This window comes from Pseudopodoces humilis, chromosome 2, assembly GCF_049639895.1.
Source record: "Pseudopodoces humilis isolate 2021_Gansu_Grassland_sample_001 chromosome 2, ASM4963989v1, whole genome shotgun sequence".
Lineage (NCBI taxonomy): Eukaryota > Metazoa > Chordata > Aves > Passeriformes > Paridae > Pseudopodoces > Pseudopodoces humilis.
This window is the reverse complement of record NC_142201.1, coordinates 64,236,847-64,248,308: the sequence shown is the minus strand read 5'-3', so window position 1 is coordinate 64,248,308 and position 11,462 is coordinate 64,236,847.

The window sequence follows — 11,462 nt, the reverse complement described above, 5'->3', positions numbered from 1 at the left end:
TTCTTAAGGTAAAGATAGCTGAGAACAGAGATACACCACATCTTTACAGAGCACAGTTCTAACCAATGTGCAAATGTCTGTAGTCCCATCATTTCCATGCAAGTCAGAAAGAACAATCCAACTATTTTTTTTTTGTTTGTTTTTTTCCCTGGTGTATTGGGGGTTTCTGTTTGCTTATTTTGTTAGGACATTTTAGCATCTATCTATGAAATCATTGTGAGAGACTTCAAACTGAAAGGAAATGTTTGAAGGACCTTATGCTGCTAATATTAAATCAGCCCTGGAATTTTCCAACTGTAATGACTACAGTCTCCTAATTCCAAAGTCCTTTACCTGAGAAGGGCAAACATTGAATGAAAGCTCTTCACAAATGATAAGAGGTCACTGAGTTAACAGTCAGACAGTGAGAGTGAGCACTGCTGGGTTATTTTCAGCTCTGAAAACAAGAAAGTCACAATGATTAATACTACTCACAAATCTAAGAATGACTGTGAAGTGAATGAATGAGGAGTGTAGACATGGGAAAAAATACTACTTTAAAAAAAAAAAGGCTTTCCTTTTACTATTTATTTGATAGTCTTAAAATAAGACCTGATAACATAAGAAAAATACCAGAATCTTAGTCTTAAAATTAAAGAGCCCTCACACAAAAAAACAAAACAAAACAAAAAAAACCCACACAACTGCCATCCACAGGGAGAAAATGGAACACGGCTAAGGAAACAAAATGTAAATATAAAATGAGGGGGAAAGAAAGTTGATAGGCATGAACATAAATTAGAATCCAGTCATTGTGGGACTATACCAATAGAAGCATAAACAGGTGAGTATAGAGAGCTAGTCAGGGTACTTATGAACAACAAGAAGGTTTTGAATGATTTATAATTTTTTTCTCAAATAAAAGGAACCTCTATAGTAGGGAGGGGAAGTTTCTGCATTGAAAAGGGTAAATTTATCAGTAAGAGAGAATCACCAGTTGTGCTCAGAATGCATAAGTTTATGTCATCTAAATAGATCCATTCCTGGACAGGATTTTGTAGAGCTTTCCTTGGCCCTGAGAAGAAGGAGTATTAATACTGATAGACTCTAATTTACTCAGCTAGTATGAATTGCAGTAGTGTGACCCAAGCACAACAGTAGTGTATGGATTTTTAAATCTAAAAAGTGGTGTTTCGGACAGATCAACTATTCTACAAGATAAACCAGCTTATCTACATTTTCACTGTCAAACTATTTAAGGACATCAATACTGTTCCCAAATAAAACAGAGGTCTACATTTAACACAAAAATAATTTAAACAAAACAAAGGTTGGAAATGAGCTAATGTTTCTTTTATTTCTTTACCAAAATTAGATTTTTCCATTTCATTCTAAGACTTGCATAAAGCAGTGTAATTTTTCTTGATTTGTACAGTCAATTGAAAGGATTTTTCTAGCTATGAAGACTAAAACCAAGCATTTAAGGGGAAATAGCAGTAATGCAATACTACAAGTCCACATCACAGAAACTGAAAGAAAATTTTTGTTCTCTACATTCTTTCTGCAGGACTACTTTATTAATTCTATTATGCAAATAACAAGAGAAATCTCTGGAATCCCACTGCTTTTACAGGACAATGATTTAAAGGCAGCATGAATGAGACTCATTTAACTGCTTATTGGTATCTCTATCTGATACATTTAAATTCCTAAGAAAATCAGTGAAGGTCTAACCATTGAAATAATGTTCATTTCACCAAATGTAGGCTTCTGCTTTAACATGAGATGAATCTCATGCTTAGCTTCACAAACCGGCTTAATGTCTGGCCATCGAACGAACTTGCATAACTGCTTTGGATGTGGCTCTTTGAGTTGCATAAATCTGCATTTGAACAGGAAAAATCAAACCCTTCATGTGTTAATTCATTCTTTTTTGCTATTTATAAGAATTTCCACAAGTGAGACCGCCATTTGCTACGTCATAAAAACACTTCATTCCTAAGTACTGATTACCTTTTTTCAGATTTCCAGGTAATTTAATAATTTGTTGATGATGACAGGGAAAAAATGTCTGAGAGCAGATGGTGTAATTTTGGAATTAAAGTAAGGAAATCCACAAAAGTAGTCAGTAAAAATAATTTACAGCTTTATTGAGTAATAAAGATACAATCCCTCAAAGTGTACATTCCCACTTCTGAGGGGCTCATCACTTCCCACTCTCTTCAGTGAGGATTGCATGTGCTGAACCTTTCTCAGAAGACATTTAACTTAAATGCTTGTAGTCCAGATTAAAAGCATCAAGCTGCCCACAGAGCAGTTATACCAAACTGCTAAATCAAATTTGGTTCAATGATTTGGAAACTTTAGATAGGAGCAATGTCCTTGTGCCCAGGAAATAGGGCCCCACAATTTATGTCTTTGTTAAATATTTAGTCATGAATTAACAACACGTAGTGCCACACTAAAACATTCCATTTGAGATCAGAGACCAGAGAGTTTATTTGAGCCTGCAGTCCTGCTTGACAAGATTTGTAGCATACACTTATCAAGCCCATTGGTATATTCACAGAGGTACAAAAAGGTTTCCCCTCACATGGATGCCATCCATCTTATGATGCATTTTAACTCTGCTCTTTTCAGAAATACATAACCTCATGCCAAAACATGCTTAATATAATCTACTAGAAATCAGACAAGAAGAAATTAAAAGAGAATGGGTTTTGTTTGCTATGATTTTCAGAAAGTGACTTGGGAGGGTTTGACAGTATATTTTAAGTATTGAAACTCATCTATCAAAGAGCACAGCAGTAGCCTTTGGAGTTACTGGATTCAGTCAAGGATAATTCTGAGGTAAATGGAAGGAAAGAGGAATAAGAGCTGAAGCTGAGAGATCACTTGAGCTGTAAATATTTTATTTATTTGCCCTCATTTTCTTTAATAAATTCATGATTGACCTGTACACAAAGGTGTTCTCTGGGACTAAGGGCAGCTGTTCCAGAAGGATCACACAGGGCTGGCCACAACACTTTTGCAATGATTAGGGGAAAAAATAAGTTATCTGCCTTTGATTACATGGGCATGTGGCAACACCAGCAGAGTTTTCTTCTCATGCAAAAGTAACATTCATCTTGGCATTTACATATTTGTGAATGTTTGACTTTGCAGATTTATTTATCTATTAATCTAGCAGGAGGAGAAAAGGGAGGGAATGTTAATGGAAAATCTTGGGTTTTTTTAAAAGAAGAAACTGACCCCCTCAGAAAATCCATTATGTAGCATTACAGTGACCCACAAGGTTCATTGTGAGAATTTTGCTCTTTGGATCCCTTTTAGTTAATAGTGGCGCATTTGTCAACTTCTGCATAAATCAAGAACAAGAGACACATTTTGCCAGCAGTGTTTAAAGCTGACAATAGAGGAGGCTCAGCAATCCTGAATCACTTCCAGGCTCCATTTACTAGAGACCCTTCTGACCATATCAAAATTTTGCTCCATTTCCTCCCTTGTTCAAACAGGAGGAAATCTCTGCTCTTTCCACATTGCCATTTTATTTTATCACCTTCAGGCGATACTCGCTCACCTCTCAGTCCCTGCTGCTTTCTGCTTTAGTCACTTTAATGCTTCTTTTTCAGCTAAGAACAAAACAGAAACAATCTCTTCTGGTGTCTGGTGCCAAAGGGGCCATTAGCAGCCAGAGGACAATTTGCAGAGCAAGCCTGGCTCAACTGATGGCCTTCCACACAAATCCCTTCGCCTCTTACCATCATGACTCCTACTGGACAGTGCAAGTTCAACACTTCCTCAGGCAAACTTCAGAAAAGTTCTATCTCAACTTCCATCAGGGCTTTGAGGGCACCAAGAGGTCTGACTCACTCTGTCCAGCCTCATGTGGCACCTGCATCCCTGAACCTGCTGCTGCAGGAGCTCCACAGCAGTGTTGTTTGTGTGTCTGTCTCACGCCTTCTCTCATGGGTGCACCTTGTGCCTGTCTGCTGAACGGACCCATCAGAAGTGTTAAATGAGATGCCTGTAAATCACATTGCTCCAGGGTTAACACTTCTGAGTCTTATAACTAAAATGCTAAGAAGTTTACATTCAGATGTAAATTCAAAAGCATTACCAATATGAAAAGATGTGGAAGTTACAAAAGATGAATATATTAATCTAAAATAATGAGCTTCTCAATCACTGAAGCTATATTTCCTGAGATTACTAACTGAAGTATTTTAGAGTTTATAAAAAGGCTTGTAATGTCTACCAGTATCACGATTAAATGGCTTTCTGAAGGTCATCCCCTCTCCAAATGGAAAAAGTCTGAAAGTCTATCTTGGTTCACTGCTGTTACTGTCACTGGATACTTATGTACATGCATGTGAAAACATCAATATATTTAGGGCTGGCTGCTGGGCGTGTGCATGTGAGAAAGAACAGAGCTCCACTCTACTGTAAAGGCACTGCTAAGGTTATCAGGCCTTCCACTTGTTCTTCTACTTATAAATAGACCATAAATTTTAGTTACTGTACATTCTTGACAATTTAGGAATTTCTGAGAAGAAAAGTCAGGAATAGCTGTGGGCAGGAACAGCCAAACCCTTTTGCTGATTTGGTATAAAGCACTAAACCATGATACTAATGCTCACTCTGTCAAATTACCTGTCAGAGTTAAGCTCTGTTATCTTTGCTTGGCCTGCACATAATGAAAACACAAGCTTTCAGCATTAATGACAAATTATAATAGCTGTATTCGTCCTTGCATTTAAAAACACAAACAGAAAATCCCACTCAAAACAGACACAATGTAATTTTTCACTGCAAGTGCCCCTTTTGAGACCTCTAATAGCAAAATAGACATCTTTAACTTAGCACAAGAAAGCGTGGTAGAAACAAGAGTATGCAAACAGTCATTAATGATTCAAATTTTTATCTCATACTGCCTTATCTTCCCTAAGTTGCCTTGTCCATTCTTAGCCACTTCTGGGATTTTGGCCACACGTCTCTCTCCTTTCCTGCCCAATTTAAAGAACATTCATTCATTTCACTTCACAAACAAGAATAAGAGTACCACAAGATGTTAACATCTGTGGTGCCCAACCCTGACTTTCCTTCATCCATCTGTCCTGTTGTTTATTCCTCCTCTTCCTCTCATCATCTCTGCTCATGCAGACCTGAGACCCTTGTTCCTTGAGAGCAGCAGCAGGAGGACATGCTCATCCCTACTGTGTGGCCTCTTCTCACCTCACACTTGTTGCAGCTCTGAACAGAGTACTTTGTTCAGGCAATGCTCAGATCTGTTTTACAGTCCTTGCTTAGCAGCCTACATAAGCCACATATATCTCCACTGATCATGCAACTGTGTGATTTATCAAGAGATCACGATCCAGCCAAATCTAAATGAGTGATTTCGATACTCTCCAGCTGTTTCTAATAAAGTGTCAGGCATAGTTAGTCACTTCTGGTACTACCAAATCATGGATTCTACTGAAATTACCCACAATAGTTCTTTACTATTTCTCCGATTTTCATCAGGCCCAAGCAGTCTTGTCCTCAAAACACAGGATGAACTCCATGTGATATCATTAGGACTGCTTTCCATGTCAGAAGGTCGCCTTTGCATCCTGGCATGAGCTCTGGTGTCTGAGATCAAGAAACATGCTTGAGCTGGAGCAAGGGTGGGATTTCCTGTGCTTCTCCCTTCTCTGCTTCTCTCAGTTGGCAATGTGTGCTGCTCTTATTTCACTGTGCTAGAGGCACAGCAGAGTAGCTGCAGCCCTTCATGGTGTTCGAGTGAAGGACAGACAGAAGGTTAAGACTGTGAGAGCAGCAAGTACTCGTGAGTCAGACACCAGGGAAAGAGAAGGAGCTGCAGGGTGAGGTGGCAACTGAGCTGCATTTTTGCTTTAACAGCGAAAAAGGGGGTCCATAGAGTGTTTCTTGGGTGTTTTTTAACAAACTGAGGCAGCAGGTGATGCTGCTAACTCCTGAATCTGAGAGTAGAGAAGAAATGGAGTTGAGTCTCTGGCCCCAGCTTTGCTAATGACTGTTCACCATCTGAGAATTCCAGCCGGTGTGCGTTTAGGAGAGAGCTGCTAATAAATAACTGGACACAGGAACTGAGGATCTGAGACATATGAAGGGTGCATATGAAGCAGGCCCAACAGCATTTTTTAAGATGCCTTTGTGGTCTTTTTCTTGCCTCTGTGCTTCATAAGACTGTAGCTGCTCTTCCATAGGTCCTGTAATGTATGTACTAGCCCAATTTGGTGTCTCAGGTTCTGTGTGGCATCTGAGAGTACTAGACACCTATGCTAAGGAATGTGAATACCTCTCAAGATATCTAACCACAAAAATCTGGGGGAGAAAGGACATGGAATGAAGACATGAAGACCTAAGTAGCTGAATTTCTCAGCATTATTGCTTTATTATTACTTTAATTTTTTTTTAAAGCAAACTAGATTTTATATCAGCATTTACTGAGAGTTTCAATACTACCAGCATGATATGCTACACATGTACTATAAACAGCTAACAGATAGATTACTCCCTGAGAGATTTCTGAGGGTGGTCTGATCAGCCCTGGGTATTACCAATTCTCTCTGCCTGTCAGGGCAGAATTAATTTCTTTAAATAAAAATAGATCAAATTGGTGGAGTGGGGGATGTTTCCATGTGTGTGTTTTTGGGTGGAAGGGAGTTTAATCAGTTCTCTCCTGAGCCCTGTAGTCTACTGATCATGCTGGCTCTGGCTTATGAGAATCTTCTAGGAATATCTATGGCCTTTTAGACACATATTGGGCACATTTCAGATGGTTTAAAGGAAATTCAGGCAGTACAGCCCTGGAAGGACTAAAGGACGAGTCTAGGAGCCCTCCAGCCAGAAAACAGGATGTCATTGTTTAGGGGGCCTGTAATGCATGAGTTTAGCATGAGTGCTAAGATAGGCATCTAGGAGCCTTAGACAGCACTTCTGGAATATTGCTTGAACCACATATTTGCACTGAATCTCAGCAAGATTAGGAAACCTTTGTTTACTCTTCTGTCTCTAGGGTTGTGTTTTCAGTGGGAGACACTAATACAGATAAATGTATTTAGAATTTGAAGAAAGAAAATAAGAAAACTCTGTTTGCTAATGAATATAACTCCATGTGCGTAGTGGGTCCTGTATCTCTACTGCTTATAAAAGTTTTGTCTCATATAAAACAGGCTTCATTTCTTGTGCATTCTATTTAATTTTCATTTTTGATCCTATATTTTACCACCTATTTATTTTTTCCTGTGCAAAAGCCCTTTTTTTTAATACAAGAGACCTGCCTAGAACCACCCAAGGAGTACACTTCTGAACAGAAACACGGATTCCTGTTAGTCCTGTTTGGAAAGCAATGGAAGTAGTTATGAAATGCAGTAACTGGGAAAATATACTGATACCAAGAAACTGCAAATAAATAAAGACAGCAAAAAAAAATTTTAGCTAGTGGTACCTCAGAGGTATTCTCATTATTTCAATCAGGGCCCCTTGAGGACCGATGCCAAAATACTTAGAATAGCAGGAAACTAAGACACCTTCAAGGATAGTGTTGCCATTTCTGAAAAAAAAAAAAAAAAAAAAATTGCATTCTCTTTAAACAAATCATAACAGAGCTACTAACACAAAGTGTTGGAGAGCAACATTGATCCTTCATGGAAACATAAAGCCAGAACATTACAGAAAAAGCCACTTCCAAAGCAGCACATTTTCCCTTAACACCCTTATTTTCAGATGGATTGACTGTTTCAAAAGGGAGTGATGGAAAAGAACATTATTTTTGTCTTGGGTTTGCTTCTTTGAGACTGTATGGTAGAAATACATGTTTTGGCACAGGCAGCCTTCTGAATTGCTGCAGTCTCTCCTATGCCATGTCAAGTGGATCTGTTCCCATCAAAGAGTTTAACTGACACCTCAGCCTTTAGACTGTATCATTAAAGATCTCCTGGGATTTAGCTTGTCCTTCCTTGAGTGCACCATGTGTGCATGCTTGCTCCAAGGCAGAGTGAGAGGTTTTGATCTGCACTGTCTCTATTTATGATTGACTAGCAGAGATTGCAAGGCCTCCCGAGGCAAACTGCTTTGTTGGATTAGACAAATAGGTATTTGGTCTAGGTTGAGTTAATCCCACCCTAAGGCAGGAAGGTGGACTACTTGATCACCTGACATCCTTTTTAGTCCTATTTTTTCCTACAATTTTCTGATTCTTTCCTGATAAATAGGCTGTTGGGTTCTTCACAAGGTTAGGCACTGGAAAATATGAGGATGAAAGGCTGAATCCATGAATGTATATACAAGCTTAAACTTCATTTATTTCTATGGAAACTAAGATCCTAAAGACTGCTCTAGATCACAGACCAAGCCCAAAATTATCACTGCATCCTGAATAAAGTAATAATATATATATATATATATATATGTATATATATATAAATATATATATATATTAAAGGAGATGTCCTAACTTGCAAATGGATGCAGAAAACTCAATTATCTTAGATAAGGCTGGACCACAATCTTTCCTGAACAACACTTGCAGGCTTTGACCTCTGAATATTGCAGCTTCATTTTCAGGTGTACATGATAATCTAGCCAGCAGAGTTATGTCTGGCAGCAAGCTACCCGCATAATGATATTTCTACAGACTATATCAAAGGAATGACAATCCATTGGGTTTCCTTAGCTGATGTTTCAGAAATAGGGAAAGTTTCCTGACAGACTGATGTCAGACTGAATACCATTTTAACAATGAATTTAAGCATACTTTGGACTGCTGCCAGACCTTGGACCAGGTGCTCCCAAGGTCACCTCACACCCACAGTCACCTGGCATGGGAAGAGACCAACGTCATAGGTTCTAAGCTTCAATGCTTTGTAAATAAGATCCTTACCAAAGAAGCTATAACATTAAAAAAAAGGAATTTTTACTACTACAAAGATCTAATCCTTTAGAGAAATACATGTAAATGCTCTACCTAATATTTAAACTATTGAAGTTCTCTAAGTTAGAAACTGTATTTCAAGTGTTCAGAAAAGGTACAGTGCAATTTTACCACATATTTACAAAAAAAAAAAAAAAAACACTTCCAGTGCCCACAACTGTATACCTTTGAGCATTTTATCCTGTGAAATATTCCTGCAAAATATTTTAGCTTCCACTTAATTCAAAGTATACAGAGACATAATATTCATATGTATACATGTCTTGGAAAAGTATTTATTACAAGATCTGTGTTGGTATAGTAGACTATCCCATTCCATATCAAATATAGCTTATAGGAGATTGTGCTGTTGTACTGAATAATAGACAAAAATACAGATATGGTGTAGCATTTAATCATGAGTGCTGCAAAAACCCCCAAATTAGGAAAAATAACATGAAATTAACTTTGACAGTTACTGTCAAAAAAATGTTTGCTTCTCTTTAGAAATGTACACTTCGACTACTGTAATTTCAGGGCATTTCAGAATTTCTAATATATTGTCCTCTTCAAAGATTAAGTGCTATTATTGCTACTTTGTAGCATATAGGAGAAAATATTAATAACCACAGACATGTAAACCTTTGGCCTCTGATATAAGCAATGTTTTCAGCTTCCCTGTTGTATATTGCCCAGCACTGATAAAGGGCAATTGAGTCTCATCTCTCCAATGCTTCCATTTTCAGGATAGAAAGGATGCTCTTTTAGAAGTGTCTGTCTATTTTCATCCCTGAACTGCACCTGACCCACTCACCCAGGCTTTTCTTGTGGTAAATGGAGACAGAGATGCTTTCAGAGCATTATTCAACTTATTCTAAAGTAGATACCCAAGGTAGCTCAGATGAATTGCAAATTAAAGCAGCTTTTCTTTCCACTGATAATAAAAAGAAGACTGGGGTGATGAGCACAGAAGAATCTTCACTGTAGGCATCTGCAGTCAGGTATAAAGAGAAGTTTCCATTCATCCAGATTCCCAGCTATCCTGGGGGAGTGCACTCACTTGAAGGGGATTGATGTTTTTTGTGAAGTATTCAGCAAGAAAAGCTCCAAAGAATATTTCTTCTTTCTTCCCTGTGTCTTCTCTAATTTTCAGGGCGGAGGTAAAGGAATGAAGTCTTCAGTCATTAGATGAGACAGTAACTGACCCTTCCTTTCTTTTCTCTGCTAGTCTAGCTTTACTGGGAAGGACAGATCCAAAAACTGTTTCATAGCTGGAAGTTCAGGTAATCGAGAGGAACATTTTAAGTCCTCTTTGATAGTCAAAAGTCTAAAATCAACCTCTAGTATTTCTGGAGAAGGTGCTCTAATCACTAGTTTATTTGTACATACCAACTGCTTTACTTCTTCCTTGAAACAAACAGACCATAAAGACTGAAAATCTTCATGGCAAACCACTCACTATCTTATTCAGGAACTTTATATAAACCCAGTAACAACAATGAAATCACAGTGGATGGTCTGTGATCATTGACACTTTATTTTGTAGAGAGATCTGTAGGGATTCAGTTGTTTGTATACATGGTTTTGGGATTTTTTTTTTTCAACAGATATCATACACATATCCTTTTTCTTTATTTTCTTTCAGACCATTTATTTTAGTTATTGCTTCTGTTGTTTTACAATATTCTGGACTGTCTGGTTTAAGATCTGAGAAAGAAACATTTCCTTCTCAGCTGAAAACTTCATCACTGAAATGTCCTGGTATAGTTATGGAGAAACAGATACATAAGCAAATTCTCAGTTACAGACTCGAGAAATTTAAGAGAAAGTGATGGAAGAAACTTAACTTCCACATGTCCAAAATATTTTATTAGACAAAACAATGTAAACTTTCTTGGGTATTTAAATGGCTTCTGAACTAGGAATGACTGCTCAGGGCAACACTCTGTTGTATTCATTACTGACCTCTCACCAGTCCACAGTAAGGGGCAGAAAAACAAATCTAAACCTAGACATATTACAAAAGGTATAACATTAAGGTGATTTAAGTTTTTTACATAAATGAACGGCCCGGAATACTGCACAGAGAAATGGAGACTTGCTTTGTGAGACTTTTGGTTAATTCAAATGCATTCATAGATGAGAAACCCCAGGGAGGGAGAATTCTTCTATGGATATACGTGTTTAGGGCTGATTTGGACCTTCAGTGTGGGATTCAATTCATAATGGGCACAGAACAGATGGGGGAAAAAATAAAAAAATTAGTTTCTTAAGGCCTTAATGTGCAATACTAAAGATGAAGGGCTTAAAAAAGTAATGGGGAAAACTGCCATGTCTGGCAATGGTGCGAAGATACAAATGTGCTTGTTTGGGTGCAGGGCAATCACTAGGCTGTAGGTCAAGCACACATCTCCCATGAAATCCCAGCACCATTTATAGAGATGCAGTGGGCATAAAAGGCCTGATGGTGATGCCGGTCAAAAATACTCAGTGAACAGTGGCTCTAGATATGTACCAACCACACACAGCTCACCTTCCGGCTGAG